Here is a 13,972-nt window from a genome sequence, read left to right as displayed (position 1 = left end):
GAAACACAAGTTTTAAATGATACATTAAACAAGATGGACTTAATTGATATTTATAGGACATTCCACCCAAAAACAACAGAATACACATTTTTCTCAAGTGCTCATGGAACATTCTCCAGGATAGATCATATCTTGGGTCACAAATCAAGCCTTGGTAAATTTAAGAAAATTGAAATCGTATCAAGTATCTCTTCTGACCACAACGCTATGAGACTAGGTATCAATTACAGGAAAAGATCTGTAAAAAATACAAACACATGGAGGCTACACAATACATTACTTAATAACGAAGTGATTACTGAAGAAATCAAAGGGGAAATCAAAAAATACCTAGAAACAAATGACAATGGAGACACGACGACCCAAAACTTATGGGACGCAGCAAAAGCAGTGCTAAGAGGGAAGTTTATAGCAATACAAGCCTACCTCAAGAAACAGGAAACATCTCGAATAAACAACCTAACCTTGCACCTAAAGCAATTAGAGAAAGAAGAACAAAAAAACCCCAAAGCCAGCAGAAGGAAAGAAATTATAAAGATCAGGTCAGAAATAAATGAAAAAGAAATGAAGGAAACAATAGCAAAAATCAATGAAACTAAAAGCTGGTTCTTTGAGAAGATAAACAAAATTGATAAACCATTAGCCAGACTCATCAAGAGAAAAAGGGAGAAGACTCAGATCAATAGAATTAGAAATGAAAAAGTAGAAGTAACCACTGACACTGCAGAAATACAAAAGATCATGAGAGATTACTACAAGCAACTCTATGCCAATAAAATGGACAACCTGGAAGAAATGGACAGATTCTTAGAAATGCACAACCTACCAAGACTGAACCAGGAAGAAACAGAAAATATGAACGGACCAATCACAAGCACTGAAATTGAAACTGTGATTAAAAACCTTCCAACAAACAAAAGCCCAGGACCAGATGGCTTCACAGGTGAATTCTATCAAACATTTAGAGAAGAGCTAACACCTATCCTTCTCAAACTCTTCCAAAATATTGCAGAGGGAGGAACACTCCCAAACTCATTCTACGAGGCCACCATCACCCTGATACCAAACCAGAGAAAGATGTCACAAAGAAAGAAAACTACAGGCCAATATCACTGATGAACATAGATGCAAAAATCCTCAACAAAATACTAGCAAACAGAATCCAACAGCACATTAAAAGGATCATACACCATGATCAAGTGGGGTTTATCCCAGGAATGCAAGGATTCTTCAATATACGCAAATCAATCAATGTGATACACCATATTAACAAATTGAAGGAGAAAAACCATATGATCATCTCAACAGATGCAGAGAAAGCTTTTGACAAAATTCAACACCCATTTATGATAAAAGCCCTGCAGAAAGTAGGCATAGAGGGAACTTTCCTCAACATAATAAAGGCCATATATGACAAACCCACAGCCAACATTGTCCTCAATGGTGAAAAACTGAAGCCATTTCCACTAAGATCAGGAACAAGACAAGGTTGCCCACTCTCACCACTATTATTCAACATAGTTTTGGAAGTGTTAGCCACAGCAATCAGAGAAGACAAAGAAATAAAAGGAATCCAAATCGGAAAAGAAGAAGTAAAGCTGTCACTATTTGCAGATGACATGATACTATACATAGAGAATCCTAAAGATGCTACCAGAAAACTCCTAGAGCTAATCAATGAATTTGGTAAAGTAGCAGGATACAAAATTAATGCACAGAAATCTCTTGCATTTCTATACACTAATGATGAAAAATCTGAAAGTGAAATTAAGAAAACACTCCCATTTACCATTGCAACAAAAAGAATAAAATATCTAGGAATAAACCTACCTAAGGAGACAAAAGACCTGTATGCAGAAAATTATAAGACACTGATGAAAGAAATTAAAGATGACACAAATAGATGGAGAGATATACCATGTTCCTGGATTGGAAGAATCAACATTGTGAAAATGACTCTACTTCCCAAAGCAATCTACAGATTCAATGCAATCCCTATCAAACTACCACTGGCATTTTTCACAGAACTAGAACAAAAAATTTCACAATTTGTATGGAAACACAAAAGACCCCGAATAGCCAAAGCCATCTTGAGAACGAAAAATGGAGCTGGGGGAATCAGGCTCCCTGACTTCAGACTATATTACAAAGCTTCAGTAATCAAGACAGTTTGGTACTGGCACAAAAACAGAAATATAGATCAATGGAACAGGATAGAAAGCCCAGAGATAAACCCACACACATATGGTCAACTTATCTTTGATAAAGGAGGCAAGCATATACAGTGGAGAAAAGACAGCCTCTTCAATAAGTGGTGCTGGGAAAATTGGACAGGAACATGTAAAAGTATGAAATTAGAACACTCCCTGACACCATGCACAAAAATAAACTCAAAATGGATTAAAGACCTAAGTGTAAGGGCAGACACTATCAAACTCTTAGAGGAAAACATAGGCAGAACACTCTATGACATACATCACAGCAAGATTCTTTTTGACCCAGCTCCCAGAGAAATGGAAATAAGAACACAAATAAACAAATGGGACCTAATGAAACTTAAAAGCTTTTGTACAGCAAAGGAAACCATAAACAAGACCAAAAGACAACCCTCAGAATGGGAGAAAATATTTGCAAATGAAGCAACTGACAAAGGATTAATCTCCAAGATTTACAAGCAGCTCATGCAGCTCAATAACAAAAAAACGAACAACCCAATCCAAAAATGGGCAGAAGATCTAAATAGACATTTCTCCAAAGAAGATCTACAGATGGCCTACAGACACATGAAAGAATGCTCAACATCATTAATCATTAGAGAAATGCAAATCAAAACTACAATGAGATATCATCTCACACCGGTCAGAATGGCCATCATCAAAAAATCTAGAAACAATAAATGCTGGAGAGGGTGTGGAGGAAAGGGAACACTCTTGCACTGTTGGTGGGAATGTAAATTGATACAGCCACTATGGAGAACAGTATGGAGGTTCCTTAAAAAACTACAAATAGAACTACCATACGACCCAGCAATCCCACTACTGGGCATATACCCTGAGAAAACCATAGGTCAAAAAGAGTCATGTACCAAAATGTTCATTGCAGCTCTATTTACAATAGCCAGGACATGGAAGCAACCTAAATGTCCATCGACAGATGAATGGATAAAGAAGATGTGGCACATATATACAATGGAATATTACTCAGCCATAAAAAGAAATGAAATGGAGGTATTTGTAATGAGGTGGATGGAGTTAGAGTCTGTCATACAGAGTGAAGTAAGTCAGAAAGAGAAAAACAAATACAGTATGCTAACACATATATACGGAATCTAAGGGGAAAAAAAAAAAAAAAAGGCCATGAAGAACCTAGTGGCAAGACGGGAATAAAGACACAGACCTACTAGAGAATGGACTTGAGGATATGGGGAGGGGGTGGGGTGAGATGTGACAGGGTAAGAGAGTGTCATGGACATATATACACTACCAAATGTAAAATAGATAACTAGTGGGAAGCAGCCGCATAGCACAGGGAGATCAGCTCGGTGCTTTGTGACCACCTAGAGGGGTGGGATGGGGAGGGTGGGAGGGAGGGAGATGCAAGAGGGAAGAGAAATGGGAACATATTGTATATGTATAACTGATTTAGTTTGTTATAAAGCAGAAGCTAACACACTATTGTAAGGCAATTATACTTCAATAAAGATGTTTAAAAAAAAAATTTAATCTCTTTAAGTGATGAAACAAGAAAACACAATACAGAGGGGTAAAAATTCTCTGAGTTATTCAGTGAAAGCTAAGAGTTATACTCAGAAGACAACTACTGTAATTAAACATAGTATTATAAAAACTTGCAAATTTTAGATATGTGGATTTTTTGTAAAAAAGGACAAACAGCTAATAAAATGGAAATATGCCCAAATCATAAGCTTAGAACTTCAGCAGTCATCTCAACTAATAACAAAAGAAAATATGAATACAGAAACCTAAATATATCAAATTTGGACAAATAAAAACACTTTTCATAAATATCATTTTTAAAGTAAATATAAATTTAGGAAAATTGGTCCTTGTATGTAGCACTTGGAAAACAGTTATATTCTTAAAGGGATAGCATTATTCCTAATTAAGTGAGAAAAAAAGTCAAAGTACTGTATAACATGCAAATGACTCAAATGGTAACCAATATCTTAAAATTGAATAATTCTTTTATTTTTTTGCATGTGAATATATATAACTCTTCTTTAAGTAAAGGTTTATTAAAATGCTACTTATAAACTATTCATGGTATATTACAAAATTGATCTTTAGGGACAGACATAGCTATAGATAATTGCTAGTCTTTCTGCTTTCTTCAAAACACTTCATTTTTATCACTGTATCTTAAGGTGAAGATTATCTATACTGTTCTGAAATTCTAGAATGCATTTATTACTTCTCAAATGTATAATATGATGTTGGTATTTTGTAGAAATGAAGATACAGGGAAATGTTCAGCATAATTAGAAAAAATAGTTTTAGTTTGTTTACAGAAGTTAGTAAAAACCAAATCCATTATGAAACTTGAAATATCTGAATATTTCCTTAATATCGCTACTGTTTATCTTATTAAATCTCTTCTATTATTTAAATCCAGGCTTATGCAAACATATACTGAACCCACTTTCCAAAAACCCAGAAAAATGAAGAGAAATTCAGATGTATAGATAAGTACATTTTCGTCCAGAAATGCATTTATAAACAGCCTGCTGTGTTTACAAAATTAAATAAAGTGCTTCAGTATATAAGTTTGTTAGTCTTTACAACATTTAAAGGTGATAAGAAAAGTGAAAATTATTGGATCAATGACATAACAACACACACATTGGTTAGAAAATAAAAACATACATAAATAAAAACACTGATGCTATGATTTTAGACTTTATTCCCTTTCAGATTCAAATAGAAATTTAGGTTATTTAGAGTGTAGGTAAATGTTCTCAAGCTGTGAACATGAATGAGATCTTGAAATAGAATATATAGTATAGAGGGTTAGAGGGTAGACTGCAGATATTTCTAGCTCAGGGATAAATAAATTGCAGGATCAATGATCTTCACCCTTTAAGGAAGTAAACAGCACATGGCAATGGTCAGTTATGCAAAAGTGCAAGTGTGGGGGTCTCTGTGAGCCTCACTGATTACATTAGAAACTGACTGTAACATTTCTCTCACTATGAGACAGCAGTAGCCTTTAGGGGCATCCATGCACTGTCAGACCAGAGTGTATAATCTGCAGAATAGACATCAAAGTTTACCCAGTTGCGAAGACATCAACAGAAAATGGAAAGCAAGGACAGAGTTATGAAATAAGCCTGATTGCGTAAGAACAGCAAATACAGGGTAGATGGATAAAATAGAAGCAAAAGTCTGCATTGGGGTGCCTCCCATCAGGAAACTTCCACAAGCCTCTTAGATAGCCTCATCCACCAGAGGGCAGACAGCAGAAGCAAGAAAAACTACAATCCTGAGGTCTGTGGAACAAAAACCACATTCACAGAAAGAAAGACAAGATGAAAAGGCAGAGGGCTATGTACCAGATGAAGGAACAAGATAAAACCCCAGAAAAACAACTAAATGAAGTGGAGATAGGCAACCTTTCAGAAAAAGATTTCAGAATAATGATAGTGAAGATGATCCAGGACCTCGGAAAAAGAATGGAGGCAAAGATCGAGAAGATGCAAGAAATGTTTAACGAAGACCTAGAAAAATTAAAGAACTAACAAACAGAGATGAACAATACAATAACTGAAATGAAAACTACACTAGAAGGAATCAATAGCAGAATAACTGAGGCAGAAGAACGGATAAGTGACCTGGAAAACAGAATGGTGGAATTCACTGCTGCGGAACAGACTAAAGAAAAAAGAATGAAAAGAAATGAAGACAGCCTAAGAGACCTCTGGGACAACATTAAACGCAACAACATTCATATTATAGGGGTCCCAGAAGGAGAAGAGACAGAGAAAGGACCACAGAAAATATCTGAAGAGATTACAACCGAAAACTTCCCTAACATGCTAAAGGAAATAGCCACCCAAGCCCAGGAAGCACAGAGAGTCCCATACAGGATAAACCCAAGGAGAAACACGCTGAGACACAGAGTAATCAAACCAGCAAAAATTAAAGACAAAAAGAAATTACTGAAAGCAGCAAGGGAAAAACGACAAATAACATACAAGGGAACTCCCATAAGGTTAACAGCTGATTTCTCAGCAGAAACTCTACAAGCCAGAAGGGAGTGGCATGATATACTTAAAGTGATGAAAGGGAAGAACCTACAACCAAGATTACGCTACCCGGCAAGGATTTCATTCAGATTCGATGGAGAAACCAAAAGCTTTACAGACAGGCAAAAGCTAAGAGAATTCAGCACCACCAAACCAGCTCTACAACAAATGCTAAAGGAACTTCTCTAAGTGGGAAACACAAGAGAAGAAAAGGACCTACAAAAACAAACTCAAAACAATTAAGAAAATGGTCATAGGAACATACCTATCAATAATTACCTTAAACGTGAATGGATTAAATGCTCCAACCAAAAGACACAGGCTTGCTGAATGGATACAAAAACAAGACCCATGTATATGCTGTCTACAAGAGACCCACTTCAGACCTAGAGACACATATAGACTGAAAGTGAGGGGGTGGAAAAAGATATTCCATGCAAATGGAAATCAAAAGAAAGCTGGAGTAGCAATACTCATATCAGATAAAATAGACTTTAAAATAAAGAATGTTACAAGAGACAAGGAAGGACACTACATAATGATCAAGGGATCAATCCAAGAAGAAGATATAACAATTATAGATATATATGCACCCATCATAGGAGCACCTCAATACATAAGGCAACTGCTAACCGCTATAAAAGAGGAAATCGACAGTGACACAGTAACAGTGGGGGACTTTAACACCTCACTTACACCAATGGACAGGTCATCCAAAATGAAAATAAATAAGGAAACAGAAGCTTTAAATGACACAATAGACCAGATAGATTTAATTGATATTTATAGGACATTCCATCCAAAAACAACAGATAACATTTTCTTCTCAAGTGCACAAGGAACATTCTCCAGGATAGATCACATCTCAGGTCACAAATCAAGCCTCAGTAAATTTAAGAAAATTGAAAACATATCAAGTATCTTTTCTGACCACAACGCTATGAGATTAGAAATCAATTACAGGGAAAAAAACCCGTAAAAAACACGAACACATGGAGGCTCAACAATACGGTACTAAATAACCAAGAGATCACTGAAGAAATCAAAGAGGAAATCAAAAAATACCTAGAGACAAATGACAATGAAAACACGACGATCCAAAACCTATGGGATGCAGCAAAAGCAGTTCTAAGAGGGAAGTTTATAGCTATACAAACCTACCTCAAGAAACAAGAAAAATCTCAAATAAACAATCTAACCTTACACCTAAAGGAACTAGAGAAAGAAGAACAAACAAAACCCAAAGTTAGCAGAAGGAAAGAAATCATAAAGATCAGAGCAGAAATAAATGAAATAGAAACAAAGAAAACAATAGCAAAGATCAATAAAACTAAAAGCTGGTTTTTTGAGAAGATAAACAAAATTGATAAACCATTAGCCAGACTCATCAGGAAAAAGAGGGAGAGGACTCAAATCAATAAAATTAGAAATGAAAAAGGAGAAGTTACAATAGACACCGCAGAAATACAAAGCATCCTAAGAGACTACTACAAGCAACTGTATGCCAGTAAAATGGACAACCTGGAAGAAATGGACACATTCTTAGAAAGGTATAACCTTCCAAGACTGAACCAGGAAGAAATAGAAAATATGAACAGACCAATCTCAAGTAATGAAATTGAAACTGTGATAAAAATCTTCCAACAAACAAAAGTCCAGGACCAGATGGCTTCACAGGTGAATTCTATCAAACATTTAGAGACGAGCTAACACCCATCCTTCTCAAACTCTTCCAAAAAATTGCGGAGGAAGGAACACACCCAAACTGATTCTATGAGGCCACCATCACCCTGACACCAAGCCCAGACAAAGATACTACAAAAAAGAAAATTACAGACCAGTATAACTCATGAATATAGATGTAAAAATCCTCAACAAAATACTAGCAAACAGAATCCAACAACACATTAAAAGGATCATACACCATGATCAAGTGGGATTTATCCCAGGGATGCAAGGATTCTTCAATATACGCAAATCAATCAATGTGATACACCATATTAACAAATTGAAGAATAAAAACCATATGATCATCTCAATAGATGCAGAAAAAGCTTTTGACAAACTTCAACACCTGTTTATGATAAAAACTCTCCAGAAAGTGGGCATAGAGGGAACCTACCTCAACATAATAAAGGCCATATATGACAAACCCACAGCAAACATCATTCTCAATGGTGAAAAACTGAAAGCATTTCCTCTAAGATCAGGAACAAGACAAGGATGTCCAATCTCACTACTATTATTCAACATAGTTTTGGAAGTCCTAGCCACGGTAATCAGAGAAGAAAAAGAAATAAAAGAAATACAAATTGGAAAAGAAGAAAGTAAAACTGTCACTGTTTGCAGATGACATGATACTATACATAGAAGACCCTAAAGATGCCACCAGAAAACTACTAGAGCTAAACAATGAATCTGGTAAAGATGCAGGATACAAAATTAATGCACAGAAATCTCTTGCATTCCTATACACTAATGATGAAAAATCGAAAGAGAAATTAAGGAAACACTCCCATTTACCACTGCAACAAAAAGAATAAAATACCTAAGAATAAACTTACCTGGGAGACAAAAGACCTGTATGCAGAAAACTATAAGACACTGATGAAAGAAATTAAAGATGATACCAACAGATGGAGAGATATACCATGTTCTTGGATTGGAAGAATCAATATTGTGAAAATGACTATACTACCCAAAGCAATCTACAGATTCAATGCAATCCTTATCAAATTACCAGTGGCATTTTTTAGGGAAGTAGAACAAAAAATCTTAAAATTTGTATGGAAACACAAAAGACCCCGAATAGCCAAAGCAGTCTTGAGGGAAAAAAACGGAGCTGGAGGAATCAGACTCCCTGACTTCAGACTATAGTACAAAGCTACAGTAATCAAGACAACATGGTACTGGCACAAAAACAGAAATACAGATCAATGGAACAGGATAGAAAGCCCAGAGATAAACCCACGCACCTATGGTCAACTAATCTATGACAAAGGAGGCAAGGATATACAATGGAGAAAAGACAGTCTCTTCAATAAGTAGTGCTGGGAAAACTGGAGAGCTACATGTAAAAGAATGAAATGAGAACACTCCCTAACACCATACACAAAAATAAACTCCAAATGGATTAAAGACCTAAATGTAAGACCAGACACTATAAAACTCTTAGAGGAAAACATAGGAAGAACACTCTTTGACATAAATCACAGCAAGATCCTTTTTGATCCACCTCCTAGAGTAATGGAAATAAAAATAAACAAATGGGACCTAATGAAACTTCAAAGCTTTTGCACAGCATAGGAAACCATAAATAAGATGAAAAGACAACCCTCAGAATGGGAGAAAATATTTGCAAGCGAATCAACGGACAAAGGATTAATCTTCAAAATATATAAACAGCTCATGCAGCTCAATATTTAAAAAACAAACAACTCAATCCAAAAATGGGCAGAAAACCTAAATAGACATTTCTCCAAAGAAGACACAAAGATGGCCAAGAAGCACATGAAAAGCTGCTCAACATCACTAATTATTAGAGAAATGCAAATCAAAACTACAATGAGGTATCACCTCACTCCTGTTAGAATGGGCATCATCAGAAAATCTACAAACAACAAATGCTGGAGAGGGTGTGGAGAAAAGGGAACCCTCTTGCACTGTTGGTGGGAATGTCAATTGATACAGCCACTATGGAGAATGGTATGGAGGTTCCTTAAAAAACTAAAAATAGAATTACCATATGATCCAGCAATCCCACTACTGGGCACATACCCAGCGAAAACCATAATTCAAAAAGAAACATGCACCCCAATGTTCATTGCAGCACTGTTTACAATAGCCAGGTCATGGAAGCAATGTAAATGCCCATCGACAGACGAATGGATAAAGAAGTTGTGGTACATATATATAATGGAATATTACTGAGCCATATAAAGGAACGATATTGGGTCATTTGTTGAGACGTGGATGGATCTAGAGACTGTCATACAGAGTGAAGTAAGTCAGAAAGAGAAAAACAAATATCGTATATTAACACATATATGTGGAACCTAGAAAAATGGTACAGATTAACTGGTTTGCAGGGCAGAAATTGAGACACAGATGTAGAGAACAAACGTATGGACACCAAGGGGGGAAAGTGGTGGGGGGTGGGGGTGGTGGTGTGATGAATTGGGTGATTGGGATTGACATGTATACACTGATGTGTATAAAATTGATGACTAATAAGAATCTGCTGTATAAAAAAATAAATAAAATAAAATTCAAAAAAAAAAAGTCTGCATTGGTCCAGCCAATATCCTCTTCTTTTTTGACTCTCAAGCTTCTGTTAAGTGGCAGTGTCTTAATGCACTGGTTCCTTCCACTTGGCTCAATATCATAAAAAGATTCACAGTGCAGTCGGATTAATGATGAATGTGAATAAAGAACTCTAGAGCAGAAAGGCCTTCATTACATAAGTGGTGATATGCCAAGTACCAGTGTGCTGATGAAATCAAAGCTGTCAAAGCACTAAAATATTCACTAAAAACTGGACCATTTATGAAATTAATCACTTCTCAATCATTTCTCCTCTTACTTAAATCAACATATAACATCACTTCCCAAATAATTTATGTGTAGGTCATTCTCTTCCTGATTGGAGCAACTGTAGAAACAGAAAAAAAAAAAGTATACCAACAGAAAACTGTTACAGAAGGAAGCTGCAAATGCCTGAAAAAGTTTGGGGATAAGTTGAAATTAGCTCAGATGGTCTGAGAGAACAGATTTATACCACACTGAGATTTTGGCAAAGAAGATCTAACGATGAGACCAGCTAAAAACTGAAGTAGAAAAAATGAATATAAATGAGGATATCTTTTCAAAAGAAGATGGTTTGATTATCAAAAAATTAAGGGAATTCATTGATAAAACTGAAATAAATTTTCAAAATTGATCAAATTGCCATTAAGCTGCACAAATCAACTACACAAATTTACCATTCTATCCATGATACTATCATAAATTTTGTCAAAGAAATACTACCACAAAATATTCTTAGTTTATTGTTTGTGTTAAAGATAAGTTTCTACTTATAATTTGACTTCATTTTTACTAAAGATAAATATTTTAATTTATACTTCAGTTTTTTAATGTAAATTCCCAATACTTTAAAAAAAATTCCCACTTGCTTATCTTCCTTTTCTACCTTTTTTTTTTTTTTTTTTTTTTTTTACTTTTGTTTTAGGTCACTTAGGATTCTCTTTGTGGCCCTTTATTCTGATATCAATCACAGGCCAGTAAGGAACTTCCTGTATTTTTTAAAATTATTATTTCACTGGTAAGAACCCAATTACATTTGATGTAGTTTTGCTTACATGTATTTGGAATGGGAGCCTGAGACATTCATTTATATGTATTTACCTTTATAACTTTTATTTTTAAACTAACATCATATGGTAACTTACTAGAAATGCAGACTATCAGGGGTCACCCCAAACCTACAGATTTTCCATTTTAAACATATCCTCAAATGATTCATGTGTGCACTAAAGGTAAAGACGCTCTAGATCAGCAGTTCTCAACCCAGCTTGCATGCAAGGCAAACCAGAATCCTTGTTAGTAGCTGGGCATTAGCAATTTTTATAAGCTATTCAGCCAGTTCTAACATATAGCCAGGGTGTGAGTCCCCTGTAGGCAAGCCCCTTGAGGGCAAGACCATGTGTTAGTTAATTTTATGACTTTCTCAAGGGCTCAATAAAATGTCTTTGCATATATTAGTGGGTCTTTGTCAGACCCAGAATGGCATTTCCTATACTCCAAAGACATGATTTGATATAACATGAATTACAAGTGGTTAACTGAATTTTGGGATTTCAATTCTGAGATGTCTTCCTCAGTTATGTTCTAAGGCAGATGCTATAATGGAAACAGAAACCCCAGCGACCATGAATAAAGCACACTGACCTTGAGTTAAAGCTGACAGTGGCTTTTTCTTTATGAAAATAATAGCTTTTGTCACTCACCTTATGAGGTGAAATCAAACAAATAAATAACCAAGGATTCTGCAAATATAAAATGCTTTTTATGTAAGAACAAAATTACTGCCTCATCAATATTGTTCCCCAGAACAAAGTATACTCTGACCACAGAAAATAGAAACTAAAATCTATTACATTTGTAAGGGCCCAAAGCTGGGTTATCTTTGTCCTTAATTCATATGTATTCCTCATTCTTTAGAATACTTTCAACATGCACAATAAAAGTCACATATAGCTCTGTTTCCTTTCTCGCTAACCTTTTTGACTAAGGTAAATGAAACATCAGTTTTAACCTAAGTTGAAGTAAAATATTAATATTTGATATTTTTTTCAAAATCACATAAATAACACATTGATTTTAATTGGTTAAGTATTCTTGTGCAAAAGGGCTCAGGATAATACTAGAGCTGAAAGATAGCTCTAGATCGTCACTATGCTCTATAATATACAAATTAATTCATATCATCTTTATATTAAACAACTAGCTATTTCTTTCTAAGTATTTATACCAATAGATAGCATGGACTTAGAACAAATTATTCGTAAAAATATCTTCTGTATTTTTTCCCACAAGTCTCTCCTCTCCAAAAATTTAGAAAATAATTAATATAGTAATACCTAGGGCTGTCTCACTGACATGATTTATGCTTTGCAATCATAAAATACTGTACCTAGTCAACTGAGTTTTAAGAAGCTAAATGCTAGTCAGAAAATTTTATCCCATTTAGGAATAAGTTCACAGTGACAGAATATATTTCCCTTGTGAGTTCAGACACTGTCAGTGAGGAAAGGCTCTTAGTTGCTCCTGGTCTGGGCTTGAATCTCTAAAGAAAAAGGTACTTACTAAAACTATTATCTGAGTCACTTAAGATATATGGCCCTGACTACCAGTACTTTCTCTATTTTTCACTTCAAATATGAAAAATGAGAGCTATTCCTCTCCCAGAAAATCTGGGAATGTTTCTTAAAGTTGGGAAAAGTTGAAAGAGAAAAAAAAAATCTGTGATGACTCAATTTTTGTTGGGGGAGGGGGTTTATTTCTTCTGATTTTTAAATATCTGTCCTCACCTAAAATATCCACTCAAAAACAAGTCAATTTTTTTCCATACTATTAATGCCATAAGGAAACCGTGAAATTAGATGGAGATCAGAGAATGAACACTATTTCATTTATGTTTCTTTCCAGATAAACACTTTTCCAGTGGTTTATGGAAGAAAATTGATCTTCCATCGAGTAGACCCAAAGTGCCTTAAACAAAATGGATATTTATGAATAAACCTCTTAGGGCTACAGTTTCATCATTCTGCTTTGTTTCTCTGAGAAGCTCAGGAGAGTTTTGTGATTTACTAGCTGGGGAGTAATTTATTTATTGCTGACAGCAAGGCCCTGAACAAGGAACCAGCACAAATAACAATGTGAAATGGTGCTAAATAAAAATTACTAGGATATTATGTCTTCCCTCACGATACCTGGGGGCTGACTAGTCAAAGACTGATTTAAATTAGTGTTTTATATCAGATTATCATGCCAGGGATACTGAGTCTTCAGAGTATGCCTAAGGATTCCTATATCACTTGACTTTCAAAGAAAAAAAAAAAAAAGAAAACGTGCATTACTGAGGTCTAAAGCTGTGATAGCTGGAAGGTGGTAAACGACTTGGTTGGAAGATTGAAAAATATCAAGAAT

This window comes from Balaenoptera acutorostrata, chromosome 11 (assembly GCF_949987535.1).
Source record: "Balaenoptera acutorostrata chromosome 11, mBalAcu1.1, whole genome shotgun sequence".
Lineage (NCBI taxonomy): Eukaryota > Metazoa > Chordata > Mammalia > Artiodactyla > Balaenopteridae > Balaenoptera > Balaenoptera acutorostrata.
This window is presented reverse-complemented; position numbering follows the sequence as displayed.